Below are 11,382 nucleotides of genomic sequence, written 5' to 3' on the forward strand. Positions count from 1 at the left end.
CCGCCGCTCAGGAGAAAGTAACAATCCACGTTAGCCTGCCTGCTTGTTACCGCCACTGTGTTCATGTTTAAAGACGTGGTTGTACTTTTCAAGGTTCTGCTCAATTGCTGTCGAAGCAATGCGTGCGTCTGCATGAAGAAGATGCTGGGAGCAATTTTAAGTCACTCATTAAAGTCCAACATGTCCACTAATTGATGTTTTTTCTTGTTTCACAGTTCAAGAAAATATTTTATATGGAGGGAAATTAGTCAACCAAGTTCAACCGCTCCACCTCTGAGACTTAATATTGCTACTTTGCTACCTATGACAAGTCCTTTGTCGGTAACAGAAATAATTCAGCGGAGGATTTGTTTGTGTAATTCACAACCAGACAATGAGACAATACAGCACTAGTTTACCATCTGTGAACACTTTGTGAAGCTATATCATAGAAAAAAGCCCTACAGAATGCACAACAAAATATCGTGTCATCGAGAGAAATTAGTTTGTGCTTTGTTGACAAAAGCATAACAACTGAGCAGTAACAAAACATCAACCGATCTGAGAATTTGTATTAAAAATAGTAACATGTAATAGTCTTTTATATAACCAGTGCCACTGCAATGAACTTTGTGTGGGGTTTTACCAATCTATTGTTCATCAACGTATTCCTGTCTCAAGAGAAGCAGAGTCTTATTTTCAACTGCATTCATCATGGTGAAATAAGCTGATAAAATACTTCTTCAAACTGCAGGAGTGCTGTGGCAAAGTGACAACGGTTCTCATATTCTTTTCTTTTGTCTACATAAAGTAAAAATGGAATTCTCAGCCTTCTGCTTTGTGTTTTCCAGTTGAGTGTTGGTTTGTTTGGCACCAGATCCAGGGGGCGCTATTCTATTTTAGTCCTTTATTTTCTCTCTCTCACCAATTGGAGGATTTCCTGCTCCATAATGTTGAGATAATATGTGATGTGGTTATCCAACTAGATTATCACCATTACATCAATGCGTAACTGAGATCGTATTTTGATGTTTGGTGTTTGTGGGACACAAGTTTCTGTCAGTACAGCAATGCATGTTAGCATATGGTGAAGTTTGTTCAATTTATATTAAGTTTAAGCCACATTATTTAACTTCTTATCTCATATATAAAATTGGACTCACTACCTTATCAAAATCAATTTATTGCAGTAGTGCCTAATAATATTTAATCTTTCTTTTTTAGTTTTTATTATTTTATTAAATGAATATTTTTTTGCAGTCCACTCGTTGCACCAAATACAGACAGAGTGGACAGAAAGAGGACACTTGGCCTCAATAAGCGGATATTCACGGTGATGTTAACTCGTATCATAAGGCAAACTGTAACTCATCTGAGAAGTGCTGTAAATCGTATTAAGCGCCTCTTCCGCCTTTTGTTGATCGAACACAAGGGTCGGCTAGTTTCTCATCTGTCCATTACAGGCGAAAGAGTTGTGCTGGCATTAATCGCTTTGCTCAAGGCCACAGAAATCACTGAGCAGGCATCAAAATCAAAAACGGTCATCGTACTGTAAGGATCTCGCCCTCTCACTCTCGCTCTCTGTCTCTCTATCTCTCTCTTTGGGGAGAAACTACTGCTGGTGCACTTTATCTCTCCCTCCATCCCCTCTCTCTCTCTCTCCCCTCCTGCTTTATCATGGCAGTGAGACCCCCTGGGAGGCTCTGATCTCCAGTGCACATCCTGAAGAATTAATGACTTCTAATGTACCAGTTAATGCAGAAAAGGCGGAACATCCATCATAACTGACAATTTAATGGCGCTTTCATAGACGGGCCACTCACATCTCTCCTGTTCTCCTTCACCATTTTCCCCCCTTTCCCCTTCCTCCCTTCCAGACAGAGAGACATGCAGACTGAAACGCATCACATGTACGGTGACATACACACACAGCGGCGGCATTATCCCTCTCGATGGCGTCACGGTGAACGTCTCTGGAATGATCGGGAACGGAATTAGACACGGTACATCATTTCACCGACAATAAATGTCATCTAACTGAGAGGCTTATTTTTACACCACATTCCTTTTTACATTTCTGATCAGTCAATTATCGCCATGTTTGTGAGTCGCGAATGGAAAGATCAAGCGAATCATGTGATGCCTCATATATGCCGATGTGGAAGATGATCCCTAGTTTACTGCCTAATGCCATACAAACGCACGGCTGCACACTGTAGCTGGTGTCTGCTGCTGTGCTTACATGGAGAAATCGATTTGATAAGGGAACATGCAAGGCTATACATTAAATGTGTGGCGCAGTGCAAAAAGAGGAAATCAAGAAAGTGTCACAATCTTGTTGGAATCTTATGAAACACAACATGCACTAGATTATTAGCTCAATTGCCGTAATGTCTGTTGGTTACTCGGTTCGCTTCCCATTTCGCTATGGTAACACGAGGCAAACTAAGGTAGAAAGCTGCACAACAATCAAAGACATTGATTAAGTTGATAAGTTGATGACATTGATTAAACCGAGTCATTGACTCGGTTTTGGATCGAGTCCCCCGATATGTAATCACCAAACTCCTTGGAAAAGGACGACCCCCAACGTTTTCGGGGGACAATGTACAATCTTCAATAAATGATGATAACGAAAAAGCCTCATTTCTATGAATATATGAAGTTAGGATATACTGTACATGCTCAGACTGAGGACTGTTCTCATTGAGTTGATGTAGAGCTCCAATATTCCTCCTAACAACTCGCAGAGGGAACTAATGTCCCTCTCAACGGTTGATTGTCCAATCAATGTGATTGTCTGGTGATGGAGGACTGGACCAGCTTGTAGCCAGTTGAGTTGGTGTTTCATAATGCTGAGCCAAATTTACAGCAGCGTCAGAATGAGTCTGTAGGCTCTAATCTCAGAGGACGAGGAGGAAGCAGAGTGTACGGACTATGAGGGCCTGATGAAGAAAGTGCGTGAGCTTTACAGGAGTTGAGAAGGTAACGTTGTGTCGTGCAAATGAAGCTTTGGCTCAGATGCTGGGTTAGTGCTGTCGCTGTAAAAGCTTTATGTGAGCGAGGCAGTAATGGATGAGCAGAGTCCACAGGATGAATGAAGACAAATGCTCGCAGGGGAAGATTGATCCGTTTTTTTGTTGGATTTTCTAACTGACTCAAGCTCTATAACATAACAAAGGCTCAGCGTATTCAGGTCGTCTTCCTCATGCCGACCGTACCGTCCTCATTTTCATTCTCTCAAAAGCGTAAAAATTCCTTCAGTTGGCTTTTCATCTTGATTTCTCAAAGTGATTGTATTGTTTGACATTTGGGTAAGGAGGTTTGGTAAGAACTGGTGAGGATCATTTATCATTTGTCGTCGATAACATCATTTCACTCATATGACTCATACGAAACAAAACTAAGAGGAAACTACAACTGAATTATTTAATTCAAACAGAAAATCCTGTCTTGCAACTTCAGTGTAGGAATGAATTAATAAAATAGCAGATTAAACCTACGCAGGCTACATGCAAACCTCCTGTAATTAATGGAATGAAAAGCACAATCAAATTAATGTGATTAAGTATGAGGAGTTCATTTTGCAGTGAGGAGTTCATTTTGCAAAACAAACAAAAAGTGGCTGACGGATTCAAAACAATGGTGCACACTGTTTTAAACATCTACAGCAGAAGTTAATGTTACCATGTAACTTTGTGGGCTTCATTTTCAACTTTGTGATTTTCCTGATCAGCATTTTCCATTTTCCTGAAAGCACAGCAAAGAACCAAGATCAGTGTTCATTTTCACACAAAGACATAGGTCTACACAAGTACATTCATTATTCTGTGATCATTTTCACAATTTTGTCATTTGGTATTTATCTTGGTATTTATTTTTGACCATCAGTTATATGTTATATGTTTAGAAAACAGATTTCCTGGGAAATATATTACTAATTCATAGTAATATATACACTTGATGGGAGTGTTGACCACAACACACACACAATCCAGCAATTCCACAGGAGGTTTCTCTATAGAAAGTGGCACAAATGAATGCCAACATGAAATGACACACAAATACTTTATAAAGTCAAATCCAGTAACCACCCAGGATTTGAGCTGGTGACCAAATACACACGTTTCATAATTATATATTTCATCTAGTTGCAAAATATTCCATTTAGCATTTTCTCTTTGTCATACTTCCTCTGTGAGCTGGCAGTACATTCAATAGTAAGTGTGCACGGCCAAGCCATTGGAGAATTTACTTTTTCCAGGGGAAAATTTAATCTGTGACAGATGCTTGTTTTTCTGGGGACATTGCTGCTCATGAGGCCAGGCAGGTCAAAAGTACAAGATAAGCATGTTAGTATTGAGCAGGCAGATGGTACAAAAAAAAATCGTTGTCATTGACTTGCAACAAAGTATCAGATAGCTAAATACAGCAGCCGGGTAGAAACCGATCAGATTACTTACTACAGTACATGCAGTAATAAGGCAGCCGTGCAGCCTGACCATGCGTTAAATGGGAAACATTATCACTGTTGTTCAGTCAATTCAGGATCTTTATATAGGGTCTGTGTTCTAAGGCGGTTCATTGTAAGACTTCAGTCAATACCATGCCAAACTGCAGCGCTGAAGTGCTTTCCAATGTGACCAAAATAAAACAGATCATGGGGTAAAAAGCCAGTGTATGGCAAAATTATGACAGGAAAAAGAAAGAAGACTTGGTTTTTCAATCCTACGAGCGGAGTAGCAATCTGAAATCACATCACCGTTAGTGACCAGTGGGTGATGTTTAGCACAAGCTCATTTAATTCCGTTATTATTTCTCAGCAAGCTCTCTGCTTCAGAAATCACAGGAAATTGATTCCATTATCTGCATCACTCTCCTCTGTGCATAGCACCTGCATATGAAACACGACACAACTGCCATCTTAACATCGCCACCATTGATGTGACATTACTATTGTCATGGCAACAAAGCCCCTTCTCTGCAGAGGAGCTGTAGAATGCAGTATCTTGGTTTTGGGTTCAGGTGTAGCAGATTTGGGATTAATGGACACAGCCAAAGATTAACGTGAGACAGGGTTGAACATATGATTATTTATGGTGTGGTTACATTGAAAAGGTTCATATTGATAAGGCAATCATGCAGATATGTTGTCTGCATTAGCTTTTCTATACAAATCCTCCTTAATGTGGGGTTTTGACCTTTACGCAAACAGTGTCCGACAATAATACGGTGAGCTAATTTTAAAGTTGATGTAACACAGTGAAACTCCACCTCATCAATGCCTCAAAGCAGTGTGTGCAAAATCGCTTAATTGTGATTACCAGTGCTGCAAATTTCACTCAAATGGGGGGCGATCTCTCCTCTTTCACGGCTGAAAGGGGCCATTACATTAACAGATATGGCAGTTAGAACCTCAAAAAAGGCCCCGCGGAGTAAAATTTGCTGCTGGGTGCAGATTTTTGTCTGTATTTGTCAAAGAAAAGACTGTGTGAGAGTGGAACAAAAAGGCTTTTGATGTGCCTATACTCAAGGACATCGACACAGCACCTTGCAAAATCTAATTTCCAAAGTGTGAAATTTCCTCATTCTCTCCCATGATAGCTTCATTTCATAGTGAAAGCTAATTATGGGTGCAATAATTTCTTTCTGCAGTCAAGCCATCAGCTGCTCATATACAGAGCGGTTCTGCAAATGACACAATATAATTGCTGTGGCGAAAACAAATGCTCTTTAAGACACTGGTCATTATGTTTGAGCTATTGCAATACACACAAGCTGGGAGAATACTTGCTTAACTTATCTAAGTGTGTATGTGAGTGTGTGTGTATATATTACCAGGTGTCATTTGGGGTAAGCAAATACTTTTTCTACTTTCTGTGTTTTCCCTCACACATCATATATTCCTCATGCTGTGCCTCTTACATTGACTCTCCGCTGGAGCAGCTCTCGCTTTTCAAAACACACAGAACCAAATGCAGAAGAACAATTTTACAAGCAAAACAAACAGCCAGCCCACCCCTTGACATTGTCTTGTTTAAGGAAAAAAATAAAAGAAAGCCATGGCCAGATTTAAGATTCACTGGGGTTGCAATCTGCATGCGAAGGGCCATCAATTTTTCATGGCTCTCACACTATGAGCACTCACAGCCAGAAGGGGGTAATGCAAAATTGATTTGTGTATTAAAACTGCTTAGCCAAGCAGGCATCACTGGGAAATGTAGTGATTACACCCTTGGGACTTAAAAATGATGGAAAGAATGATTGTTCTGGTCAAAGACAAAATAATATGCGTGTATTACTTTCCAAGCAAAATACACATTATTGAATGAACTGCTTGGAATTTACAATAACTCAGATTTTGAGCAGTCGTGTTTGGACTACCAGAAGGAAACCTGAATTATTTATGACATTTGCACTTCTAATGAGTGTAGAAGGAAAGATGGGCCACACACACACACAGATGACCAGGACTGTGAGCCGGTCAGCCATGTCACAAGCAAGTACAGCAGAGTCACAAGAATAATGCAAACTACTTATGGCATAAGACAAACTGCAATGGAGTGGCCTTAGCTGCCACAAGGTCAGCTTCTGAACCTTTGAAAGGTCATTTACAGTACAGCTTTTCTCCAAGAAAACAGAGCTGCCATCTGTTAAATTTATGGTTGCAGAGTCGATTTGAACATCGACTCTTGTTTGGTGAACATTTTGATTATTCTTTGACTGCTCTGTGACAACTCTTTCAAATATGGCCTTTGAGTCTGTCACAGATAAGCCACAATATGAAAAGGAACATGATGGCACGTTGTTTCTTCAAAAATGGTTTTTCATTAGAGCAGAGTCTTTCTTTCCAAATTTCAAACTTGTCATCTTTGTTGTTCCACGCGTGATTCTGTGATTTTGCCAATCGCCAAATGTGAGGCACTGCCAATCAAGACAGCATAAAAGAAGTGTTTGTTTTTTTGTTCTGTTACATAACAAATAAACAAATACAGATCAGATGATAAAGGGAACTTCCAGGTTTAGTAAAAAAAAAAACAACTTTAATGTTTAATTTTCACTTCAGCATGCAATATCTCCATTCAGCCAATCGCTGGTCACTGGTCACTGGTTAATGAATATTCATGATTCAAGCACGCACTAAGAAGGTATCTCTGCTCAGCCAATTGCAAAGTGACACCGGGTTGCACATCGTGACTATTCACAAAATTGCCCCGGGCTCACCTACAGATATAAACTTTGCCCTGGGAGAGGTAGACGGGCGCACAGCTGCTAGAAACGTCTATAACTTCACAGATACAGGTTGAATTTGCAGAAAAAATTATGTGAAAAAGTAGTATTTTTGCATTTGGGCTCAAATTTAGATCCATTCATGATAGATACAATATCTTTCATGGTTATCCAAACTGAAAACACAATGTTAATAATAATTATTGGTTCAATAAAATCAACAGTATCCGATTTGCTGAAAGTGACACAAACGCACACACTGCTGCCGTTACAGGTCACTTATGCGGACGCTGATGTGTGATTTATGGCGCCTCATTCAGGTACAGCCCAACCGTACCCTCAGGGGCTGCTGGTTGCCGACAAAGGAATTCAGCCTCTCAGAGGTCACTTTATTTAGTGTGTTTGTGTGTGTGTGGGTGGAAAAAAACAAAAAAGAAACTGTCTAATCTCCACATCCAACAACATGACCTGTGTCCCCTCTGGATTTACAAATGCTCACCTTTGTAAGTAACCTTGCCCAGCTGCAGGAAACATTCCTAATACATACATATTTATCAAAGCATGTTTGTAGGGGTCATCAAACGAGTGGACTCTCTCGGCCAGCTTGCCTCGCCTGCCTGCATACACTACACATGTCCTTGAGTGTCAGAAGAGGTGAATAGCGGCACTTGTGGAATTTTTGCCAGCCTTTCATGTGGCACTATCCCGACCATTATCTAAGGCCCCTGGGATGTGATGTGGTAAGATAGGATAGAAGTTATAAGTTATCATGTCTGTGAAACAAAACATGTTTATCACTGCTGTCATATTTGTCACTAAAATCCAAAGTGTTCATAATAAGATGTTTTTGTAAAAGCAGTTTTGGAGAATTTAGAATAAACAGTCTTTTTTGTCTCTACTGGCACCAATGTGCAAACAAATTCTCAACTTCCCAATAATTACTAATCCATCAACTCACCCTCCCACATCGTGCTTTGACAACTCTTCAACTCTGAAAAGCACTCAAAGGTCATTTTTATCCTCCAACATGAAAATCTCGCTCCAATAAAAGTCCTTTAATCACATTTGCAAAAGAGTTGGCGCACGTCACTGTAGCCCGCTAAACAAGTGGTGAGTCATAGTCGATGGTTTCAGCTAATGGTCAGCTCAACAAGGAGAGTTTAACACAAATGGAATGCCATTTCTTGATTATTGCTCATGGCATGAGAGCTTAATTTAGTGCTGACCTGCGTGTCAAAACATGTGCTCAATTGAAGGGCCTGCAGGAAGGCGGGGAGAGGGGCTGAGAATGAGCTGATTAGGTGGGCTACACCAGCGCGGCGGACAGGAGGCCTGAATATGGCCAGAGACATTCATGGACAAGGTAATAATGACGGATACAAGCACGCAAGCACATACTGCTTAATGCCTCGAGACGAAACCACTTGACCAAATTAGTGCCGAGTGAAAACAGATCTATAGAATGCTGGGAAGGAGAGGAAAACAAGGCTTTGTGCCGGTGTTCCGTCTTAACCGGGAAAGAAAGAAACACACTTCTCGCACCATTGTGGCTTTTTCTCCATGGTGGAGGAGCAGCGTCTGACCTTTACTGCTAAGAGCTTGAACATGTTGTCTGCTATACGTGTGGGCTTTGGCCCCGGAAGTCAACAGTCTGTGTAGTGATTATGGAAATATTTGTGGGCGTCTCTGCCTGGAAGAAGCCCAGGAGAGCATATACCGCCAGTCCTACCATCAACCCTTTCACCCTGCTCCCACCTCTGCGCCGGATTCCTCCTGCTGCGGCTTTGTGGTTGTTCACCGTGTAATCGGCCTCACACAAAAACCACAAATCAGAAGTATCATCATGGGATGTGTATGCTATCTACACACACGCTGTGCTTAAAAACAACTTTTCATGGAATTTGTGGATATCCTGCTTACATTCTGATGGGGATCTATAAATCGAGGGTTCTGAGAAAGATGCGCCCCCTGCTGATAGACTCTGATTTGAGGTAAAAAAAATACCACTGCAAGGGGACCCGCTACCTCAGTTGTTGATCGTGTCTCGTGTACTCGGGTGGGAGGACCTGTTGAAGCAGGACTGAGGCGCAGCGGGTAGTGAGGAGGAGGAGGAGAAGGAGAAAGAGGAGGAGGAGGGCGGCCTTCAGATTTCTGCTTCAAGGTAGATATAAAAAAGGAGGATTGTTTTCACAATGTGTGAACAAAATATACTATATTGCTGCCATGTTGATGTACCATTTGAAAGTAAGATATCACAACAGTGTTGGCATGGACACAGTCCTCAATTAAAATTAAAAAAATGAAGACTGGAATCACTGTGTCAAATATGATAAGGAGGTTTATACCTTCTTTTGTAAATACTGTGATGGACTGATTAATTGGCACATCACATCACTAAATCCAATGAAGATAAATGGGTCAATTTTCAATAAGCCCATTATTTTCATGATTCATGAGCCTGTCTGAGTGATAAAAGCTGCTTTGTGGCAGGTAGGAAACATTGTGTCTCAGATGTGCAATGTCATTGTCTGCTTCCACGCGTTTGCAGCTCCAGGAACATCTCATCCCTGCATGTTCTCTTACCTATAGGGTCACATTCAGAATTCTGAGGCATTCAAATGTATTTTTTACCATTTGGCTCCAAAGGCAGATCTGTCAAAGGAGGAGCGCTATCTCCAGTACATGGGAGGATCTTATCTAACCTTTCCTGCCTCATGAAAAATTCAGCATCCTGGCCACCAATCTCCGCCGTCTCAGGATGTGTGTCCGATACAGAGGCGGAGGTGCCGATGAGAGAGGAGGAAATTGCTTTGGAGTCCAGCACTGTGTGATCAGTATTATCATAGCAGTGGACCTTATTCGCACACATATTCTATAGCGCCCTTCACTGCGTGCATTCACAACCGTCAAATTTCATTCCAGCAAAGGTTCTCTGGCATGTGTGTGTATGTGTGTGTGTGTGTGCGTCAGACAGACTGAAAGCGTTGGCTTTGTGATGGGGTGGCAGCTTACGTAACAAAGGGGAAGGAGGTGGTGGGGCTCAGAGGAGTTGCGCAGCCAACCGTGGCGTGACAGCTCTCCGAACGGAAAAAGGGAAGGTCTCACGCGGGTGAGCGACGGCGATGTGGAGATAAAGCTTCCTGTCAGTCTCTGGCAAGTGTTGCCCCCCCACGCTCTCCCCACTCTGGAACTGGACAGAGCCGTTTCTGAATATCATACAGCTTCATAAAAGAAACATCTGCATTTTGAAGAAACACAGGTGTAATTCTTTCTCTGTTGTGTCTCTGCTAAAGGCAGAATTATTGGGATGTGCTTCGAGACTAAGGTTTTGATTTGTGCAGACAGGACAGATGGAAACGTGACAGCACATGCTCTTCTGCAAATTTAGCTTTTCCTTTTCAATTTCTCAGTCATGTTATCTTATTTACAGATTTGTTGCTTGCTTCATAAATAATTTGAGTTAATATTATTGTAGTGGTACTTTCTGACAAAATATTGAAATCACAACCATGTGTGGACATGCCTTGCGAACATTTTAACTACAGTATGATGGCATCAACCTCCAGTAACAATCAGCCATTGTAATTTACTGTCAACTAATTTACTGTTGCAAAAGCTAAAATACTGCAATAAAACCACAATCCTATTATCAAATCATTAAAAGTAAATAATTATACATATGTTTAGTGCCATAGTACTATAGTAGTATATGTATAGTACAACAAAGCATATACACGTAATTATATGAAATATGGCAGTGTTTTGGGATTTTCACTTTCTTAACATAAAGTATAAACTGGATCATGTCACCAAACTAAAACCAGACAAATGCAGGACCCACTGCACACACTGCAATATGCTGGTTTCTAAATTACCCCCAAAGTATGAACGACCCATGCAACCCTGCCAGCCAACAATTGTATGTTTACTTGGCTTTGCACGCAAGTAAACAACACCATCATCCGCATGATGTCATGATAATGCCTCGGCCCATGAGATGAAAAGTTACACTGCTTCTTTTTACCCCCCACCCTCCCCCTCCCCTCACTCTTGCCGCCGGGCAAAGAGGCAACTCCATCAGGGAGCGTCACCCTGCAGCCCACCCGCCGAGCCAGACGACAGGGAGCAGGCGAGCCGCGCCACCCGGCCACAGACTTGCCAGCGGGGGCTCGG

This window comes from Genypterus blacodes, unplaced genomic scaffold, assembly GCF_046128005.1.
Source record: "Genypterus blacodes isolate CSIRO-AG114 ecotype Tasmania unplaced genomic scaffold, CSIRO-AGI_Gbla_v1 ptg000027l_1, whole genome shotgun sequence".
In the NCBI taxonomy this organism is placed as follows: domain Eukaryota; kingdom Metazoa; phylum Chordata; class Actinopteri; order Ophidiiformes; family Ophidiidae; genus Genypterus; species Genypterus blacodes.